At 36.8% G+C, this 22,639-nt stretch overlaps 1 long non-coding RNA gene across 1 annotated transcript in view; it reads left to right on the top strand.

Moving 5' to 3' along the window:
* Positions 1–22,639, top strand: part of LOC127683262 (uncharacterized) — a 235,870-nt gene that overhangs the window by 2,269 nt on the left and 210,962 nt on the right. The window lies entirely within an intron of this gene.

The raw sequence follows: 22,639 nt of genomic DNA, 5'->3' as shown, positions 1-22,639 counted from the left end.
GGCTAACAGCCTTATGTCTTGTGAGAAAAAGTGTTTTGTCTCTGTTTCAATACTAGAAGTTAAGATCTTAAAATTTTCAGTGTATAATGTTCATAGAATGTTTGTTACAGGCCCTTGCTCCTATAGACTTTTAGAATTTTTAGGTAAATGGCTTTCAAAGGTTGTTAAGATATATTAATTGGCTTTATCTTATATTTACCTCATTTTAAGCTTGCCACAGAAGGTCTTAAACCTCTGTTTTCAAGGTAGGAAACATTTGTTCCTTGCTTCAAGCAACAATCAAATTTATTATTAATGGTTGGTCTATTACATGGCAAGCATTTTTAGGCAAAATTAATAATTGTTATCCAAAAGATAATTTGTACTATCAGATCACATGTTTATTCCTTTAAGTTTCTCCCTGCTTCAACACAGATACCTGAATTGGGTGCTATAGCAGCTATTTTTAAGATGTTAAAGGTCAAGCTTTTAATAATAGTAGATATACATAGCTCATGGTTTATAATTGCTTAAGATTGGTCCATTTTTAATACTGCTAATTCTTAATTTCTACAGTTTATACAAATGTGATTCAAATTTCTAAGAACAAAGGATATGTTCTCTAAATGACTGTCCTTTAGGTATTTGAAATAATTTTATATTTTGTGCACATCAAATTATAAAGATTTGTTCTTGATGTCCTCAATTTCTACCTCTACCACGTAATGGTGTTAATCCTAGAGGACTTAGTTATTACAGATAAATGATATTCATATTTCTAATTTAAAAAAAAAATATGTACATGTGACTAATGATTCATTTTTAGGCTGTCTAGTTGCAACTGCTCTAACAGAAAAAGCAACTATATTTTATATAATTACATAGTTATTGCCTATGTTATGGGTTATACTTTGTGTTCCAACTTAAATTAATAAAACAATATCTTCTTGGAAGAAAGAAGAGAGGGGAAATCGTGTGCCTGTACATATAATTTAAATTATGCTTACATGTTTTTAAGAAAATTTTAAAATTTTAAAATTTAGATGCCAAGAAACTCCTTGCTAAATGTATATGACATCTTGTAATTAGACATATTGATGTCTAGGTGAAATGAAGGAATTCACTTACTAACATATGCCATGATCCTGATTTAATATTGGGGGAGAAGGCATGTCCTCTGTTTTTTCCACAGAATGCTGCAGAAGATATGCTGACTGTGTGCTTGCTGAATGCCCAGACCATGGTAACATAAGAGCTATATTGGATATATGTTCTTGACTTACCTCAATTGTTAAATGTCCCAGGTTAGATAAATTGCCTAGCTTCAAGCTTTTAGACTTTGTGGGACAGAACATGGAGACTGTTATGCTAGCTTAGGAAAAATTAATTAGAAGAGTTAAAATGACTCTTCTCCTTATTGTGCTCAGCTGACTCAACCATAGACTGGTCTAGAAATAATTCCAATATTGAAGATTCCAATTTTGAAGATGGCTAACAATCTTCAGCCAGCTGTGTTAATTTAACATATAGTCTCCACTTTTCCTGAGAAGTAACAGCTTAATTCTTGATTCACAAGGCTACCTCTCCCACCTCAGAGGCCAAGCTTTGGATCCTTAAAGTTGTTAATTTACAACTGAATTGGATACTTCTGGGACAAGTTAATCCTATTCCACCTTTAACTCTTGACCTTGTCTGTTAAGCAGACTGGCTGTCTCCACCCAGGCTCACCTGGATGGAGAGATTACATGTCTGTTAAAGACACTTGCAGACCCCCCTGGCTTCAAAACTTACACAAGTGGATCTCCAAAGAGGGAGCCACATAGAACTCAGATCTATGTGTGTTTGTTTTTGAACAAACATGGGTACCAGCGAGACGTGCGAGGCAAAGCACTGCATGGGGAGGTGAATTTCTGCTTCTGAGTCCCCAGGAAGTACACCTAATTGCATAGGGGTTAACGTCGAGAGGCTGTCCTTAAAATAATAAGGGAGCCTATTACCCCTCCTCTGAAAAAGACGTTATACAATATTTAAGAGGAATTACGGTCAATGCTTCCCCTCCTGGTTAAGGCCCGCCTTCTTATGAAGGATATTTATCCACTTGTTTTCTACCTCCTCGTGTTCAAATTAATAAAAAAAGGGAGGACATGTACAGAGCCATATTGGGGCAGTCTTGCACTTGGTCAGAGTTTGACTTTGGTCAAGGTTAACTTCTCCCAGTTAGCCAGGATCCTGCTCCACCTAGGGTGGAGTGCACGTAGTAAAGGTTAAGTTCATTGTTCTTCCTGGTATAGGAATTCCTGAATTAAACAGGTGACCCACCCAGCTGCCGGAGCAGTCAAGACGAAGACCTCCAAGAGAAGCTAGACAACTTCCACCGGAACTCAGCCTGGAGTCTGGGGGGAAGGGTTTGCCCGAACTGTTAAAAGGTCCGGCGCCATTAAAGTTTACGGCTTTGATCAGTGAACATTGACTTAGCCGTACGGTCTTTTCGCCGCTCTTCCCTATGACCCCAAAATTCTCTCAACAGGTAACCCAGTTTACATGTAGCTGCTGGCGGCTACAGATATTAGCTTGGAAGACTAGAATATGCAAAACATAATCCACACTTCAAATGAGAGAAACGGAGAAAACGGAGAAAGAAACTCCTCCGAAGAAAAACGGAGGAATGGCCCCTAGTTCTGGAAAGATCCAGTGTAGCAGTATAAGACAAAACCAGAACAGGGAAGTGGGAAGGGATGGGTGGGAGAACAGAGGGAGGGAAGGGGGTTTATGTGACTTTCTGGGAGTGGGGAACCAGAAAAGGGGAAATCATTTGAAATGTAAATAAAAAATATATCGAATAAAATTTTAAAAAAAAGAAAAAAGAAAAATAAATAAATAGATAGATAAATAAATAAATAAAAATCTTAAAAAAAAAAAAAGAACTTTCACTTCCTTGTAGGGAAGTACCAGGACAGAGAAATGGAAGGGGATGATTGGGGAAATGGCAGAGGGAAGAAGGCTTATGGGACTTATGGGGAGGGGGCAACTGAGAAAGGGGAAAGCATTTGGAATGTACACAAAGGATATAGAAAATAAAAAGAAAAAATAATAAAATAAAATAAATAAGGCTGCTATAAAAAAAGAACTTTCACTTTATGATCTATATTGTATAAAACAATTCATTTTAGTTCTTTTGATTATGTCATACATATGAACAGATCATCCTAATTGAATCTTCCTCGATGTTTCCTCAAATCATGAAAATATATATGAAAGTAAAGCTTATACATTCCTCTTATTTACTATAGAAATACAAGAAATGAAAATACCATCATTGCTTTTTAAGAAATAAATTATAAAACTAAGTCAATTTTAAGTATAAATTTTATATTTAGAAAGCACACAGACATCCTTTATATGAATATATATATATATATATATATATATATATATTAAGCACATACATCAGAGTAATATGTAGACAGACATATAAATAGACATAGAAAAATTAATATACTCCTCTTACATGTAGTCTTTTTTTCTTTTATCTGTTTTGTTTGTTTGTTTTGTTTTTTGAGACAGGGTTTCTCTGTGTAGCCCTGGCTGTCTTGGAACTCACTCTGTAGATCAGGTTATCCTTGAACTCAGAACTCTGCCTGCCTCTACCTCCCAAGTGCTGGGATTAAAGGCATGTACAACCACCACCTGGCCTCTTACATGTAGTCTTACAAGCTAAGATTCATTATTAGAAGTAAATAATTTCCTGAGGTTAAAAAATACATAAAAGCAAAACTCAATGTCAATAATGAATACATGATATCAATCACCACAAAGTATATCTTTACTATTTGTTTAGTAAGCAAGTATCAGTATCTTGGTCTGAGTCTCCTTCAAAATCCAGTATCTGTACACTTTATGCAGCTATAGACAGATATTTATACTTTTAAAAATCTGAGTTACTTCTGCAGAAAGACAGAAAATAACACATGTGGTTCACACTGAGAAGTAAGTCTTCCCAGGTGACTGGCATTCACAGAGCCCTCAAGGTTAAGATAACCACTTCGTGTTAGTATTTAACCCTTCATACTAAGTGGCTTAAACATTATTGTCACTTTCTCAAAGTATAAAAATTATTTAAGTTTTTTTTTCATTTTAAGAAGATCACTTTGATTTATCTGCTAATTTCCAAACACAATTGATGCTTTTTCAATATCATTTTCCCAAATCAACATGGCAAAATAACAGTATTTTCAATAAAAGATAAAACTTTGAGTTTCAGCCAAGTATATTAATAATTTCAGACTGACATAATATTTGACTCTGTGATTGGATCACAGTTTTCTGGCTCTGGAAAAATGTTATTTTTTATTTTCTATTTCTTTATTTACATTCCAAATAATTTCTCCTTTCATATTTCCCCCCTCCCCATAAGTCCCATAAGCCCTCTTCCCTCCTCCCATTCCAAAATTACCCCCTCCCATTTCTATGTCCTGGTAATCTACTACAATGATGGATCAAGACTTTACAGTTCTTCCAGGGCCCTTTCCTTCTTGGGAATCATTTGATATTTTAACTGTGTCTTGAGTATTCAGAGCTTCTTGGCTAATTAATATTCACTTATCAGTGACTGCATTCCATGTGTATTCTTTTGTGATTGGGTGTTCTCATGATATTTTCCAGTTCCAAACATTTGCCTAAAATTTTCATGAATTCATTGTTTTTAATTGCTGAGTAGTATTCCATTGTGTAAATATACCACATTTTCTGTATCCATTGCTCCATTGACAGATATCTGAGTTCTTTCCAGGTTCTGGCTATTATAAATAAGGCTGCTATGACATAGCGGAGCATATGTCCTCATTACATGCCGGGGAATCCTCTGGGTATATGTCCAGGAGTGGTAAAACAGGTTCAGAAGTGTCATGTCCAATTTTCTGAGGAACTGCCAGACTGATTTCAAGAATGGTTGTACCAGGTTGCAATCCCACCAGCAGTGGAGTAGTGTTCCTCTTTCTCACATCCTTGCCAACACCTGCTGTCTCCTGAGTTTTTAATCTTAGCCATTCTGACTGGTGTGAGCTGAAATCTCAGGGTTGTTTTGATTTGCATTTCCCTAATGACTAATGATGTTGAACATTTTTTAGGTGTTTCTCAGCCATTTGAAATTCTTCAGGTGAAAATTCTTTGTTTAGCTCTGTACCCAATTTTTAATAGGGTTATTTGGCTCTCTGGAGTCAAATAACTTCTTGAATTCTTTGTATATATTGAATATTAGCCCTCTGTTGGATGTAAGGTTGGTGAAGATCTCCCAATTTGTTGTTGCCATTTTGTCCTTTTGACAGTGTCCTTTGCCTTACAGAAACTTTGTAATTTTATGAGGTCCTGTTTGACAATTCTTGATCTTAGAGTATAAGCTATTGGTGTTCTGTTCAGAAACTTTTCCCCTGTACCCATGTACTCAAGGGTCTTCCCCAGTTTCTTTTCTATTAGTTTTAGTGTTTCTGGTTTTATGTGGAGGTCCTTGATCCACTTGTAGTTGAGCTTAGTACTGGAGATAGGAGTGGATCAATTTGCATTCTTCTGCATGCGAACCTCCAGTTGAACCAGCACCATTTGTTGAAAAAGCTATCTATTTTCCACTGGATGGTTTTAGCTCTTTTGTCAAAGATCAAGTGACCCTAGGTGTGTGGGTTCATTTCTGGGTCTTCAGTTCTATTCCATTGGTCTACCTGTCTGTCACCTATCAATATCATCAGTTTTAAACACTATTGCTCTGTAGTACTGCTTGAGGTCTGGGAGACTGATTTCCACAGAAGTTCTTTTACTGTTGAGAATAGTTTTAGCTATCCTGGGTTTTTTGTTATTCCAGATGAATTTGAGAATTGCTCTTTCCAACTCTTTAAAGAACTGAGTTGGGATTTTGATGGGGATTGCATTGAATCTGTCAATTGTTTTGGGCAAGTTGGCCATTTTTACTATATTAGTTCTGCCAATCCAGGAGCATGGAAGAATGTTCCATTTTCTGAGGTCTTCTTCCATTTCCTTCTTCAGAGACTTGAAGTTCTTGTCATACAGATGTCTCACTTGTTTGGCCAGAGTCACACCAAGATGCTTTATATTGTTTGTGGCTATTGTGAAAGGTGTCATTTCTCTAATTTTCTTAGCCTGCTTTTCCTTTGAGTATAAGAAGGCTACTTATTTGCTTGAGTTGATTTTATAACCAGTCACTTTGTTGAATTTGTTTGTCAGCTGTAGGAGTCCTCTGGTGGAGATTTATGAGTCACTTAAGCATACTATCATATCATCTATGAATAGTGATAGTTTGATTCTTCCTTTCCAATTTGTATCCACTTGACCTTCTTATGTTGTCTAATTTCTCTACCTAGAAATTCAATTACTATATTGAAAAGATATGGAGTGAGGGGTCAGCCTTGTCTAGTCTCTGATTTTAGTGGGATTGCTTCAAGCTTCTCTGTATTTAGTTTGATGTTGGCTAGTAGTTTGCTGTATATTGCTTTTTACTATAGTTAGGTATGGTACTTGAATTCCTGTTCTTTCCAAGACTTCTACCATGAAAGGATGCTGAATTTTGTCAAAAGCTTTTTCAGCAACTAATGAAATGACCATGTGGTTTTTTTCTTTGAGTTTGTTTTTGTAGTGAATTGCATTAATGGATTTCTGTATATTGAACCATTCCTGCAAACCTGGGGTGAAACCTACTTGATCGTGTTGAATTATCATTTTGATGTGTTCTTGGATTCGGTTGGAAAGAACTTTATTGAGTATCTTTTGCATTGATATTCATTGGGGAAATTGGTCGGAAGTTCTCTTCCTTTGTTGGTTCTTTGTGTGGTTTTGGTATCAGCGTAATTGTGGCTTCATAGAACGAGTTGGTAAGTATTCCTTCTGTTTCTATTTTGTGGAATAGTTTCAAGAGTATTGGTGTTAGGTCTTCTTTGATGGTCTGATAGAATTCTGCATTAAACTATCTGGTCCTGTGCTTTTTTTGGTTGGAAGACTTTCAATGACCCCTTTTATTTCTTTAGAGGTTATCAGACTGTTTAGATGATCTACTTGATCCTGATTTAATTTTCGTATTTGTTATCTGTCTAGGAAATTGTACATTTCCTTCAGATTCTCCAGTTGTATTGAATATAGGATTTTGCAGTAGTATCTGATGAATTTTTTAATTTCCTCAGTTTCTGTTGTTATATCTCCCTTTTTATTTCTAATTTTGTTAATTGGGATACTGTCTCTGTGCCCTCTGATTAGTTTGGCTTAAGGTTTATTTATCATGTTGATTTTCTCAAAGGACCAGCTCCTGGTATTGTTGACTCTTTGTATGATTCTCTTTGTTTCTACCTGATTTATTTCTGCCATGAGTTTGATGATTTCCTGTCTTCTACCCCTCTTATGTAAATTAGCTTTTTTGTTGTTGTTGTTCCAGAGCTTTAAGGTGTGCCATTAAGCTTCTAGTGTATGCTCTCTCCAGCTTCTTTCTGTAGGCACTCAGAGCTATGAATTTTCCTCTTAGCACTGCTTTCATTGTATCCCATAAATTTGGGTATGTTGTGCCTTCATTTTCATTAAATTCTAGAAAGTCTTTGATTTCTTTCTTTATTTCTTCCTTGATTGAGTTATCATTGAGTAGAGCACTGTTCAGCTTCCATGTGTATGTGGGCTTTCTGTTGTTTTTGTTGCTATTGAAGACCACTCTTACTCCATAGTGATCTGATAGGTTGCATGGGATTAGTTAGATCTTTTTATATTTGTTGAGGTCTGCCTTGTGACCAATTATATGGTTGATTTTAGAGAAGGTACTATGAGGTGCTGAGAAAAAAGTATATTCTTTTGCTTAAGGATGAAATATTATATATGTATCTGTTAAATCCAATTGGTCTAAAGCTTCAATTAGTTTTACTGTCTTCCTGTTTAGTTTCTGTTTTCCTGAGCGGTCCATAGAAGAGAGTGGAGTGTTGAGGTCACCCACAATTATTGTGTTTGGTGCAATGTGTGCTTTGAGCTTTAGTAAAGTTTCTTTTATGAATGATGGCGCCTTTGTATTTGCAGCATAGATGTTCAGAATTGAGAGTTCTTCTTGGTGGATTTTTCCTTTGACCAGTAAGAAGTGTTCTTCTGTGTCCCTTTTGATGACTTTAGGTTGAAAGTCAATTTTATCTGATATTAGAATGGCTACTCTGGCTTGTTTCCTGAAACCATTTGCTTGTAAAATTGTTTTCTAGCTTTTTACTCTGAGGTAGTGTTTGTCTTTGACACTGAGGGGTGTTTCCTTTATACAGCAAAATGTAAGGTCATGTTTAAGTATACAGTCTGTTAGTCTATGTCTTTTCTTTGGGGAATTGAGTCCATTGATGTGGAGAGATATTAAGGAATAGTTATTATTACTTCCTTTTATTTTTGATGTTATTTTTATGTTTGAGTCATTATCTTCTTTTGGGTTTGATGAAAGAAGATTATTATCTTGCTTTTTCCAGGGTGTGTTTTCCCACCTTGTATTGGAGTTTTCCACCTATTATTCTTTGTAGGGCTGGGTTTTTGGAAAGATATTGTGTAAATTTGGTTTTATCATGGAGTATCTTGGTTTCTCCATCCATGGTGATTGAGAGTTTTGCTGAGTATAGTAGTCTTGGCTGGCATTTGTGTTCTCGTAGAGTCTGCTGCTCCTGGTCCACCCTCTGACTGTTCCACATCCCATATCTCCCTCCACTCAGTCTCAACAAGGTTATACACACCATTCAAAACCCCTCACCCTGCCAGTCCTTTAAACTCCCTGGGGCTTTCTTTCTCTGGAGTGTGGTTAGGTGCATCTTCTCTGACTGAACACAGATTCAGCATTCCACTGCTATATATGTGTTGGGGGTCCCTTATCAGCTGGTATATGGTGACTCATTGGTGGTCCAGTGTCTGAGAAAACTTGAGGGTCCAGGCTAATAGAGACTGCTCTTTGGGGTCGCCCTACTCCTCAGTTTCTTCCATCTTTTACCTAATATGTCCACAGCGGACAGCATCTTCTCTCCATTGGTTGGGTGCAAATATCTGCATCTGACTCTTTCAGCTGTTTTTTGGTTCTTTCAGGGCAATCATGAAAGGCCCATTTTTCTCAGCCTATAACATCAGTAATAGTGACATGTCTTAGGACCACCCCTTGAGCTGGATCTCACTTAGTGTCATTGGTGGACCACTTTATCCTCAGACTCTTCTTTATTTTTGTCTCTGCATTTCTTTCAGACAGGAACAATTATGGATCTGTTTTTTACTATGGGAGTGCATCCGCAAGGCTCACTTGATGTCCTGTCTTTCTGCTGAAGGTAGGCTCTAAAAATTTCCTCTTCCCACTGTAGGTCATTTCATTTAAGGTCCCTCCCTTTGAGTTCTGAAAGTCTTTTACCTCCCAGGTCTTTGATACTTTCTGGAGGGTCCCCCACCTCCTAATTCCTGATGTTGCCTGTTTCCATTCTTTCTGCTGGACCTCAGGGCTTCAGTCCTTTTTCTCCACCCAATACCTGAATATGTTCCCCTCCTCACCACCCTTTCCCCTTTCCCACCTGGGTCGCTCCCTCCCTCTAACCTCCTGTGATTGATTTCTTCTCCTCCCAATTGAGACAGAGGCATCCTCACATGGACCCTTTGGCTTTTTTACCTTTTTGTGTTCAGTGGACTGTGTACTGGGTATTCTCTCTCTCTCTCTCTCTTTTTTTTTTTTACTATCATCTACTTCTTAGTGAGTACATACTATGCATGTCATTTTAGGGACTGAGTTACCTCGCTCAGCATGATATTTCTTTCTTTTTCTTTTGTATTGGATATTTTATTTATTTACATTTCAAATGCTATCCCCTCTCCTGGTTTTCCCCAGAAACCCCCTATCTCATACCACCTGTCCCTGCTTCTATGAGGGTGCTCCCCCATACCCACCCACCCACCCACCAAGTCCCTCCTCCCAGCACTAGCATTCTCCTAAAGAGACTTCACAGGACCAAGGCACTCTCCTTCCACTGATGACTGACAAGGTCATCCTCTACTACATGTGTGACTAGAGCCACGGATCCCTCCCTCTTTGGTTGGTGGTTTAGTCCCTGGGGACTCTGGGGCTTCTGGTTGGTTGATTTTGTGGTTTTTCCTATGAGACTGCAAACCCCTTCAGCTTTTTAAGTCCTTTCTCCAACTCCACCACTGGGGACCCCATGCTCAATCCAATGGTCAGCCTTGAGAATCTACCTCTGTATTTGCAAGGTTCTGGCAGGGCCTTTCAGGAGACAGCCATATCAGGCTCCATTTAGCAAGCATTTCTTGGCATCCACAATAGTGCTGGGTTTTGATGACTGTATATTGGATGAATTCCCATGTGGGACAGTCTCTGGATGATCATTCCTTAAGTCTCTTCTCTGTATTTTATCTCCAAGTTTATTTCTGGGTGTATTTTGCTCCCCTTCTCAGAAGAACAGAAGCACCCACATTTTGGTCTTCCTTTTTCTTGTGTCTTGTGTTGTCTGTGAATTGTCTCTTGGATATTCCAAGCTTTCGGGCTAATGTTCACTTATCTTTGAGTGCATACAATGTATGTCCTTTTGTCACTGGCTTGCCTCACTAAAGATGAAACTTTCTAGTTACATCCATTTCCCTAAGATTTTTATGAATTCATCATTTTTAATAGCTGAGTAGTAATCCATTGTGTAAATGTACCACATTTTCTGTATCAATTCCTCTGTTGAAAGACATCTGGGTTCTTTCCAGCTTCTGTCTATTATAAATAGGGCTGCTACGAACATAGTGGAGCATGTGTCATTATTACATGTTGGAGCATCTTCTGGGTATATACCCAGGAGTGGTATTGCGGCTCCTTAGGTAATACACCTCATACCAGACAGAATGGCTAAAATCAAAAACTCAGGTGACAGCAGATGCTGATGAGGATGTGGAAGAGGAGGAACAGTCCTCCATTACTGGTGGGATTGCAAGCTGATACAGCCACTCTGGAAATCAGTTTGGTGACTCCTCAGAAAATTGGACATAGTACTACCTGAAGACCCAGATATATATTCATCTACATTTTGACTGCCAGTTAAACAAGCACCATTTTTTAAAAATGCTGTCTTTTTTTCCACTGGATGGTTTTAGCGCCTTGGTCTAAAATCAAGTGACCAAAGGTCTGTGAATTCATTTCTGAGTTTTATTTCTATTCCATTGATCTAACTGCGACTATCTGTACCAATACCATGCTTTTTTAAATCACTATTGTCTTGTATTACAGCTTGTGGTCAGTGATGCTGATTCCCCCAGAAGTTCTTTTATTGTTGAGGATAGTTTTTGCTATCTTTCATTTTTTTGGTATTGCAAATTAATTTTCAAATTCTTCTTTCTAACTCTATGAAGAACTGAGTGGGAATTTCAATAGGGATTGCATTGAATCTGTAGATTGCTTTCAGCAAGATGGCAATTTTTACTATATTAATTCTGCCAAATTTTAAGCATGGAAGATCTTTCTATTTTCTGAGATCTTCTTTGATTTGTTTGTTCAGAGACATGATGTTCTCATCATAAAGATCTTTTTCTTGCTTGGTTAGAGTCACACCAGGTTATTTTATATTATTTGTGACTACTAGGAAGAGAGTTGCTTCCCTAATTTCTTTAGAATGTTTCATCCTAAAACAGCAGAATATACCTTCTTCTCAGCACTTCGCGATACCTTCTCCAAAATTTACCAAATCTTGTTCATAAAACAGACCGCAACAGATACAAGAAGATTGAAATAATCTCATGCATCCTACAAGATCACCACAGACTAAGACTGGTCTTCAATAATAACAATGAAGATGTTATTACTGAAGATGAACAATGAACAATTATCTACTCAATGATAATTGTTAAAGGAAGAAATAAAGAAAGAAATTAAAGACTTTTTAGAATTTAATGAAAATTAAGGCCCAACTTACCAAAATTTTTAGGACACAATGAAAGCATTGCTAAGAGGAAAACTCATAACTCTATGTACTTCCAAAAAAGAAACTGGAGAGAGCATACACTAGTAGCTTGTCAACACACCTGAAGAGTAAATAAATTTTCTGATCTTAGATTGACCAAGCACTTAAATTATTTTAAATCACACACTTTGCAGTAATAAAATCATCCCATAGCAGACAAAAGTATAAGTTGCTTAAAGAATATGCTTCTTATGAAATGTCAGCCAATACTGAAACATGTAGTAGTTCATTGAAAGAAGGGTATGTCTTAGGAATATGGTAGAAATATGGAGCAGGGCTGCAAGACATCAGAGCATTGAAGGAAGTCATTAAATATAGAAAATTATAATTAACTTTCCCTAAAATCTGAAAATAAAAACTTACTTTATTAAGTACAGGGTAATTTTTCACATGATAAACTATTCTATATACTAATGTACTTTCTGATACATCTCTACATTTTTCAAAAGCCATATAACTGAAGTAAATACAGAAATCTAAGTCACGAATTAAAACAGCTCTCTTAAATATTCAATGATATAGCCAGGTGGTGGTGCCGCATATCTTTAATCTGAGCACTTGGTAGGCAGAGGCAGGTGGATTTCTGAGTTGGAGGCCAGCCTGGTCTACAGAGTGAGTTCCAGGAAAGCCAGGGCAATACAGAGAAACCCTGTCTTAAAAATCCATAAAAAAAGGTTGATGCACTCCAAGGAGGAACTCAAATGCAAATCAGTAAATTGCTCAATGTGTAAAGGTGCTTGCTGCAAAGCTGATGACATGAGTTCAACCATCATAGCTTACATGCTAAAAAGAGAGAACTACCTCTTGTTTTATTCTGACTAGCACATATACAAAATTCCTACCCTAAATACATGTTTAAAAAACAAAATGTAGTAAATATAGGGTAATGTGTTCTCCACAGAGACATGGAAATTTTTCTTCCTTTATATTGTGCTGTCCTTCATGTTTCCATTAAATTAAAGTATAACTATATCATTTTCCCCTACTACTCTTTTGATGTTCATCTCTGATCCCTCCCAATTTTACAGAGCATCTTCCTAAACCATTGGTGTTATATGTACATATAAAAATAAATATCTATATACAAACTTCTATTCCACTTACTGTTGACAGCATGTATATGTTTCTAGGACTGAACGCTTGACACTGGATTATCAACCAGAAAACATACACTTAGGAAAAATTCTTTTCTTTCTGGTTTCTTTTTCTTTTATGGATTGCCTTAATTTTTTGTAAAGTTTGATAATTCTCCTTATTTATGAGGTAAGCAAATGTTAAAGTTTATTGGTTGATTGGGTTAATTCATTATTTGATTGAAGAAGTGATTAACTGTGTTACTACTCGACCTGGATGGATGGCTTGCTACTCACTTTGTTGTTCAAGAAGATCTTGAACTCAGTATCCTTCTGCTTCTGCTTCATAACTACTTGGATTAAAATCAATGATTATAAAAATGATTATTAAAACTATGTGTAATTGGGGCCGGAGAGATGGCTCAGTGGTTAAGAGCTCTGACTGCTCTTCCAGAGGTCCTGACTTCAAATCCCAGCAACTACATGGTGGCTCACAACCATCTGTATTGAGATCTGATGTCCACTTCCAGGATGTCTGAGGACAGCAGCAGTGTACTTTCATATAATAAATAAATAAATCTTTAAAAAATACTATGTGTAATTATTACTTCAAGTGGAGAATCATTATTGTGACATTTTCATCTTAAAGATTACACAAACTCTTACTCACCCAGGGAGAAAAATGAGAGAGAGAGAGACAAACAAAGAGAGAGAGAAAGAGAGAGAGAGAGAGAGAGAGAGAGAGAGAGAGAGAGAGAGAGAGAGAACAGACACCATTTGGAATGCATAGTTCTCCTTTAGAATAAAGGTGAGCATATATAATATTATAAAAGATAGAAAATGTTTTATAGTAAGCAAAAATTTTTGATACTAGAACATCTTAGTATAGCATTTATTATATATGGATGACAACACAAAAAGAGTATTAGTTATATAAAATTAAAATTTACTGATTATAAAATTAATTTTAATAATTGTATTCACAATTAATTTATCAAAATTAGAAAACTGGTTTTCATCAGATTATTAAACAGTATAATCATCCACTAATCAGGAAAGGAAATGGTTTTTAGATTTTATAAGAAATGACTCACTGTCTACTTGAAAAATAGCTGGTATACCCATAAGCCATAACATCAATTGTGTTTTTGGTATTTCATTTGTTCACTCCTCATTCATCTGTCTCTTCATTCCTCTAATGAGAAGTGAAAGGGATGAATGAATATCTTCAGTGTGTGTATTTTGGATATATAAGCATGAATATTTAGATATGTCTACAAGAAATCTTGGGTTCCTTTAGCTGTTTTCTAAGGAGTGATCCATTGAGATCATGTGATCATTCTTTTAATTTTTTGAGGAGATGCCAAATTGATTTATATAGTGAATGGATAGAAAAACTTGTGCATTTGCCTGGCCTATTTCCATTAATACTCACTAGCATTTACTCACTTGAGTGCCCTACCTAGGGATTGATCCTATAATTAGTGAGCAAACCCCGACACTACGATGAGAAGCATGTACGAAAAGGAGCATGCCATGGCTGTCTCCAGAGGAGATCTGCCAGAGCCTTACAAATTCAGAGGCAAAAACTAGTAACCAACTATTGGACTGAGCTTGGGGTCCCCAACGGAGGATCTGGAGGGTGGTCCAAAGGAACTGAAAGGATATATAGCCCCATGGGAAGAACAATGACTTTGGACACCCATACACCCCAAGACTACCAGGGACTGAACCATGAACCAAGGGGTATACATGGTTCCAACCAAAATGTGGCAGAGAAATGCCTTTTTGGGCATCAGTTGGAGGAGTGGTCTTTGGTCAGGTAAAAACTCAATAGAGGCCACAACAAAGGGAAACAGATGGGGGAGGGAAGTTGGAGGGGAGGTGGGACTGTGTTGGGTAGAGGGGCATATACATGGAGGCAAGGGTGGGGGAAGGGTAGGGAACTTTGGGGAGGGGGATTTTTTGGGAGGGAGAAAATTGGGAAAGTTTTTACCATTGGCAATGTAAATGAACAAGATACTCAATAAAAAAAATGAAAGGAATAAAAAAAGCATTCAGGATGAGGTAAGTCTGACTCTCAAAGTAAGTTTGATTTTTATTATTTGGTGGTAAATATTAAGTAAACTATATTTATGTTTATTGATTATTATGTTTTTTTCTTTTGAAATTTTCCTGAAATTTTGTGACACTAGCTGTTAATATAATTGATCATTTTGTCATTTAGAATTGTACACTCTAAATGTTAATTGACTATTAGATGTATTGTTGTTCAATTGCTTCTCTCACGCATTATACAATAACTCATCCTATTGCTGTTTTTGTTATGAAAACGCATTTTAATTTTATGCAACAGCAGCTTTCAGTTCTTGCTATTATTTCCCAGTGGTTGGATTCCTTTTCAGAACACCTGTGTCTATGCCAATATCCTTGAAGTGTTTCCCCTACATTTACATTTATTACACTATTTCCCATCTTAAAATAAATTTCATCTGTTTTGGTATGTAGAAAAATAGGTATGATTTTCTTTCTTATATTGACCAACAGATATTTTTCTTGTGCAGTTAGTTCTGTTCATATTATACACATCAATAATTTTATCACTGAAACTGTTATTGTACCCTAAAAGATAACTCTATGAGAATGATGAGTATAAAATCTCTTGCTTTTTCTCATGCCAGGATGTGATCATTACTCGAGGCATTCAAGAGGGAGGAGGAGGAGGAGGAAGAGGAGGACAAGGACAAGGAGGAGGACAAGGATGAGGATGAGGACGAGGACAAGGAGGACAAGGAGGAGGAGAAGAAAGAGAACAAGGAAAAGAAGAGGAAAAGGATTTATATATCTTAATATCTTATATTCCAATCATTTAAATTTAAAAGCATGTATATGATGATAGTTTATATTAATACCATTATTATTTTGTAATATTGATGTCCATTAATACACAAACAATTAATACACAAAGAATTCATTTTGCATCTCATGTTCAGAATTTGATACTTTTTTCTGAAAGTTTCTTTATGAATTAAATAAATTGATAGGCTGTGATAAAGTTAAGGACTTCTATAGATATCAATGAAAATGTAGTCAAAACATATCCAAACTTATTGTTTAGAATTAAAGCAGTGATAAGAGGAAAATTCATAGCACTGCGTGCCCTCATAAAAAAATTGGAGCGATCTCAAACTTACCTCTTAATGGTACACATGAAGCTATAGAAAAAACTGAAGCTAACACAGGAGTCCAAACAGGAGTAGACAGCAGGATATCAGCAAACTTAGGGCTGAAATTAATCACTTAACAAACAAAGAAAACAATAAAGAAGAATCAACAAAATTAAGAGCTGGTTGTTTTAAAAAATGAACAATAAAGACAAATTCTTAAACAAGCTAACTGAAAGACAGACAGAGAGAGAGAGAGAGAGAGAGAGAGAGAGAGAGAGAGAGAACCTAAATTAACAGAGTCAGAAATTAAAAGGAGACAAAATAACAGAAACTAAGGAGATTCAAAAAATTTTAGGTCTTACTTCAAAAGCCTGCACTCCACAAAATTGGAAATTCTAAATTAAATAGATGAATTTCTAGACACATACCACTTATCAAGTGTAACTCAAGATAAATAATTCACCATGATTAAGTAGGCTTCATCCCAGGGATGCAGTGATGACTCAATATACGGAAATCCATCAATGTGATCCACTACATAAAGAAACTCAAAGAAAAATTCACGTGGTCATTTCATTTGGTGCTGAAAAACCTTTTGACAAAATTTAACATCCCTTCATGATAAAAGTCTTGGAGAGATCAGGAATTCAAGGCTCATACCAAACATAGTAAAAGCAATATACAGCAAACCAGTAGCCAACATCAAACTAAATGGAGAGAAACTTGAAGCAATCCCACTAAAATTGGAAACCAGACATGGCTGCCAAATATATGACTTGAAATCCTAGCCAGAGCACTTAGACAACAAGAGGATGTCAAAGATATTCAAATTGGAAAGGAAGAAGTCAAAATATCACTAATTGCAGATGATATGTTTGTATACTTAAGCGACCACAAAAATTCCACCAGAGTACTCCTAAAGCTGATGAACAACTTCAGCAAAGTATCTGGATAAAAATTAACTCAAACAAAGTAGTAACCTTCCTCTACTCAAAAGAGAAAGAAATTAGGAAATGTCACACTTCACAATAATCACATATAATATTACATACCTTGGGGTGACTCTAACCAAGCAGGTAAACAATCTATATGACAAGAATTTCAGGCCCTTGAAGAAAGAAATCAAAGGTCTCAGAAGATGGAAAGAACTCCCATGCTCATGGATTGGCAGGATTAATATAGTAAAATTGGCCATCTTGCCAAAAGAAATCTACAGATTTAGTTCAATCCCCATCAAAATTCTATATCAATTCTTCATAGAGCTAGAAAGAGCAATCTGCAAATGCATTTGGGATCACAAAACACCCAGAATTGCAAACTATTGTCCACAACAAAATATATCCTGGGGGAGTCACCATCCCTGACCTCAAGCTCTACTACAGAGCAATAGTAATGAAAACTGTATGATATTAGTATAAAGACAGGCAGGAAAGTCAATGAAATAGAATTGAAGACCCAGAAATGAGCCTATACACATATGGTCACTTGATATTTGACAAAGGAGCTAAAACCATCCAATGGAAAGAAGACAGCACTTTTAACAAATGGTGCTGGATCAAGTGAAGATCAACATAAAGAAAAATGCAAATTGACCCATTCTCATCTCCTTGTACAAACCTCAAGTCCAAGTGGATCAAGGGCCTCCACATAAAACCAGATACACTGAAGCTTATAGAGGAGAAAGTGGAAAAGAGCCTGGAACACATGGGCACAGGGAAAAATTTCCTGATTACAACACCAATACCTTATGCTCTTAGAACAAGAATCTACAAATGGGATCTCATAAAAATACAAAGCTTCTGTATGACAAAGGACACTGTCAATAGGACAAAATGGCAACGAACATATTGGGAAAAGATTTTACCAATCCTACATCCAATTGAGGGCTAATATCCAGTGTATACAAAGAACACAAGAAGTTAGAACCCAGAGAGTCAAATAAGCCTGTTAAAAAATGGGGTACAGAGCTAAACAGAGAATTCTCAACTGAGGAATATCCAATGGCTGTAAAGAACCTAAGGAAATGTTCAGCATCCTTAGTTATGAGAGAAATGCAAATCAAAACAACCCTGAGATTCTACCTCAAACCAGTCATAATGGCTAAGATGAAAAACTCAGGGGACAGATACTGGAGAGGATGTGGAGAAAAAGAAAAACTTCTCCATTGCTGATGGGACTGCATGCTAGTAAAACCACTCTGGAAATCAGTTTGGTAGTTCCCCAAAAAATTAGACATAGTACTACCTGAGGACCCAGCTATACCACTCCTGGGCATATACTCAGAAAATGCTTCAATGTGTAATAAGGACACATGTTCCACAATGTTCATAGCAGCCTTGTTCATATAGAATAATGGAAAGAATCTGGAAAGAACTCAGATGTCCTTCCACAGAGGAATGGATACAGATAATGTGATGTATCTACGCAATAGAGATTCAACTATCAAAACAGTTAATTCATGAAATTCTTAGGCAAATGGATGGAACTAGATAGTGTTGTCCTAAGTGAGGTAACCCAATCACAAAAGAACAAACATGGAATGCACTCACTGGTAAGTGAATATTAGCCCAAAAGCTCAAAAGAAACAAGTTACAATTCACAGACCACAGGAAGCTCAAGGAGAAGGAAGGCTGAAGTGCGGGTGCTTTGTTTTTTTTTTTTCTGAGAAAGGGAACAAAATACTCATAGGGCCAATTATGGAGTCAAAGTGTGGAGCAGAGACTGAAGGAAAGGCCACCCAGAGACTGTCCTAATTGGGGATTCATCCTATAAACAGTCACCAAACCCCAGCACTATTATGGATGACAAGAAATACATACCTGAAGGAGCCTGCTAAGGTTGTCTCCAGAGGGGTCCTGCCAGAGCCTTACAGATGCAGAGGCAGATGCTAGCAGCCAAGCATTGGACTGATCATGGGGTACCCAATGTAGGAGTTGGAACTAGGACTGGAAGAGCTGAAGTGGTTTGAAGCTCAATGGGAAGAACTACTATGTTGGCCATTCAGAAGCCCCGGAACTCCAAGGACTAAACCATCAACCAATGGGTACATATGGTAACAGCCAAAATTATGGCAGAGGAATGCCTTGTTGGGCATCAGTGGGAGCAGAGGTCCTTGGTCCTATAAAAGTTTGATAGATGCTCCAGTGTGGGGACCTGAAGGAGAGGTTAGTTGGGAGTATGTAGGTTGCAGAGGCATGTTCTTGTAGGCAGAGGGTGGGAAGATGGGTTGGGGGTTTTCTGGAAGGTGGGAAACCAGGACAGGGAATAACATTTGAAATGTAAATGAAGAATATATTCAATAAAAAAACAAAGAGTAAGCTATCTGGAGAGTGCTTTAACCCCAAAAGGATTAGAAGTAGTCTTAAAATTCTCCCAAGCCAACACTGTTGGTGTTGCTAAGAGGCACTTGCTGACAGCAGCCTGGTGTGTCTATTCTTTGGAAGGTTCTGCCAGCAACTGACAAATGAAGTTGTGGTTGCTTGGAGCCAACCATCAGACTGAGCTCTGATGGAGCTGGAAGAAGGACTGGAGGAGCAAATGGGGTTGTAACCCCAAAGGAAGAACAATGTTGGCTGGGCAGACCATGCAGTGCTCCCAGGGACTAGACAACCAAAGAATGTACAGTGAGGGACCAATGGCTCCAGATACTTATGTAACAGAGGATGACTATATCTGACATCAATTGAAGGTCATGTGGAGGTCATGTAGAAGGTCATGTGGAAGGTCATGTGGATGTTTGATGCCCCAGTACAGAGGGATGATGGAGCAGTGGAGCAGGAGAGGGTGATTGGGTGGAGAAGCACCTTCATAGAGGCAAAGGGGAAAGGGAGAGGGCAAATTTGGGATTTAAGGTTTGTGGAGAGGTACTGTTGAAGTGGGATATCAGTTGAGATGTAAACACATGGAATGATGAAAAACAAACAAACAAACAAACAAAAAACACCAAAGGGAAGTTTATGCAAAAAAGTCACCCAACCAATAAAATGGATGGAGCAGATGGTTTTTCTACTAAAATGGACCAGATTCTTCTTCTTCTTGAAGAAGAGCTAATATAAATACTCCCCAAACTTTTTCACAAAATAGAATCAAAAGGAACACTGCTGAACTCATTCTATGAAGCCACAGTCACCCTGATATGTAAACCATGCAAAGATTCAACAAAAAAGAGACTTTCAGACCAATTTCATTTATGAACATCTGTGCAAATATACTCAATATAATTCTTGCAAACCAAACCTAAACACATATGAAAAGTATCATTCACCACAAACAAGAAGGTTTCATCCCAGGGATGAATCTGGAGTCTAAAAATAAATAAGTAAGTAAGTAAGTAAGTAAGTAAGTAAGTAAATAAATAAATAAATAAATGGACTATAAAAAAGGAAAAAAAATCTATTAATGTAATTCACTATATAAAGAAACTTAAAGGAAAAAATGCATGATTTTCTCATAAGATACTATAAAAGCCTCTGACTACATAATACCCCTTCATGTTAAAAGTCTTGGAGAACCCATACCTAAATATTATAAAAGAATATATACAGAAATCCAACATCCAACATCAAATTAAATCGAGAGAAACTGGCAGCCTTGATTTTTCTCAAATGATTGCCTATACTTCTGTTTCATATTACTTGTGAATATATTTTTTCTTAATATAGCATTTAATACCATGAAGATCACATTTTAATAACAAAGTTTTATTTAGTTCATGCCTAAATAAAAACATCTGAGATATACATATTGGAAATGCTCAGAGTGAAATAAATTGGTTAATAACTTTATTTCATTTTTGGTTGTGAGCCTTAAATAGCTGAACCATCTTGAGTGGTCTCTGCATTTATACCTGCTTCTTGTGCCTTTTTTTAGGCTCTTTTCCTTATGCTTATCTTGTTCTATTCCAATGTGTTTTATTGTTTCTATTTTATTATTATCCATTATAAATCTACTTGTTTTCTAAAAAGAGACAGAAAGTGGGTAGATCTGGATGGGAGGTAGGGAGTGCTTGGGAGGAGTAGAAGGAGAGAAAACCATAATAAACAATAATAAACCATAATATATAATTTCAAAACTAATATTAAAAAAAACCAAAAAAGTTTTCTGATGGTAGGAAATATCTAATAAAGTTAAAGCAAATTCCTCTTCAAAAATCACAATATCAACAGGCTTTGCTATATAAAATAAGAATAAAATTTTGCTTTAATTTCTCTAGCACTGCTAAACTACTATTTGACCAAAGACCAGCAATATTCACATTTTAGTGAGGAAAAATACTACAAATTAATGAAAATATTAAGGATCCTTGGTTCTACATAGATGTAAATATTGCTTTTTCCAAATCTCTAATTTCATGCTTTTTATTAGAAACCATCTCTCATTGACTTGGAACATTTAGATGCTATACTTTTTAAATATAAGATTAATTTTAATTGCTTCAAATTCATTTACATAGATAAAAAGCTTTTGAGGTTATAACCAACAATCAAGCTGAACAGGAAATTCTCAACTGAGGAAACTCAAATGGCTCTAAAGCACCTAAAGAAATGTTCGGTATCCTCAGTTATCAGGGAATTGCAAATCAAAACAACAATGAGTTTCTACCTTACACTAGTCAGAATGGCTAAGATGAAAAACTCGGGGGACAGCAGATGATGGAGAGGATGTGAGGAAAAAGGAACACTTCTACATTTTTGGTGGGATTGCAAGGTGGTAAAACCACTCTGGAAATCAATTTGGTGATTCTTCAGAAAGTTAGACATAGTACTACCTGAGGACCCAGCTATACTACTCCTGGGCATATACCCAGAAGATGCTCCTACATGTAATAAGTACACATGCTCTACTATGTTCCTAGCTGCCTTATTTATAATAGCCAGAAGCTGGAAAGAACCCAGATGTCCCTCAACAGAGGAATAGATCCAGATACTGTTATATATACACAATGGAGTACTATTCAGCTATTAAAAACAATGAATTCATGAAATTCTTAGGCAAATGGATGTAACTAGAAAGTGTCATCCTGAGTGAGGCAACCCAATCACAAAAGAACACACATGGTATGTACTCACTAATAAGCAGATGTTAGCCCAAAAGCTCAAAATAAACAAGTTGTAATTCACCCAGTACAGGAAGCTCAAGAAACAGTAGGACTTAAGTGAGGGTGCTTTGGTTCCTCTAAGAAAGGGAACAAAATAGTCACAGGAGCAATAAGGAAGACAATGTATGGAGCAGAGAGTGAAGTAAAGGCCATCCAGAGACTGCCCTACCTGGGGATTCATCCTATAAAGAGTCACCAAACTCTGACACTATGACAAGGAGTATACCAAAAGAAGCATCCCATGGTTGTCTTCGGAGGGGCCTTGCCAGAGCCTTAAATACAGAGGCAGAAGCTAGTAACCAACTATTGGACTGGGCGTGGGGTCTCCAATGGAGGATC

This window comes from Apodemus sylvaticus, chromosome 4, assembly GCF_947179515.1.
Source record: "Apodemus sylvaticus chromosome 4, mApoSyl1.1, whole genome shotgun sequence".
Classification (NCBI taxonomy): Eukaryota; Metazoa; Chordata; class Mammalia; order Rodentia; family Muridae; genus Apodemus; species Apodemus sylvaticus.
Note: the sequence above shows the minus strand (reverse complement) of the source record. Positions and strands in the feature narration are given on the sequence as shown.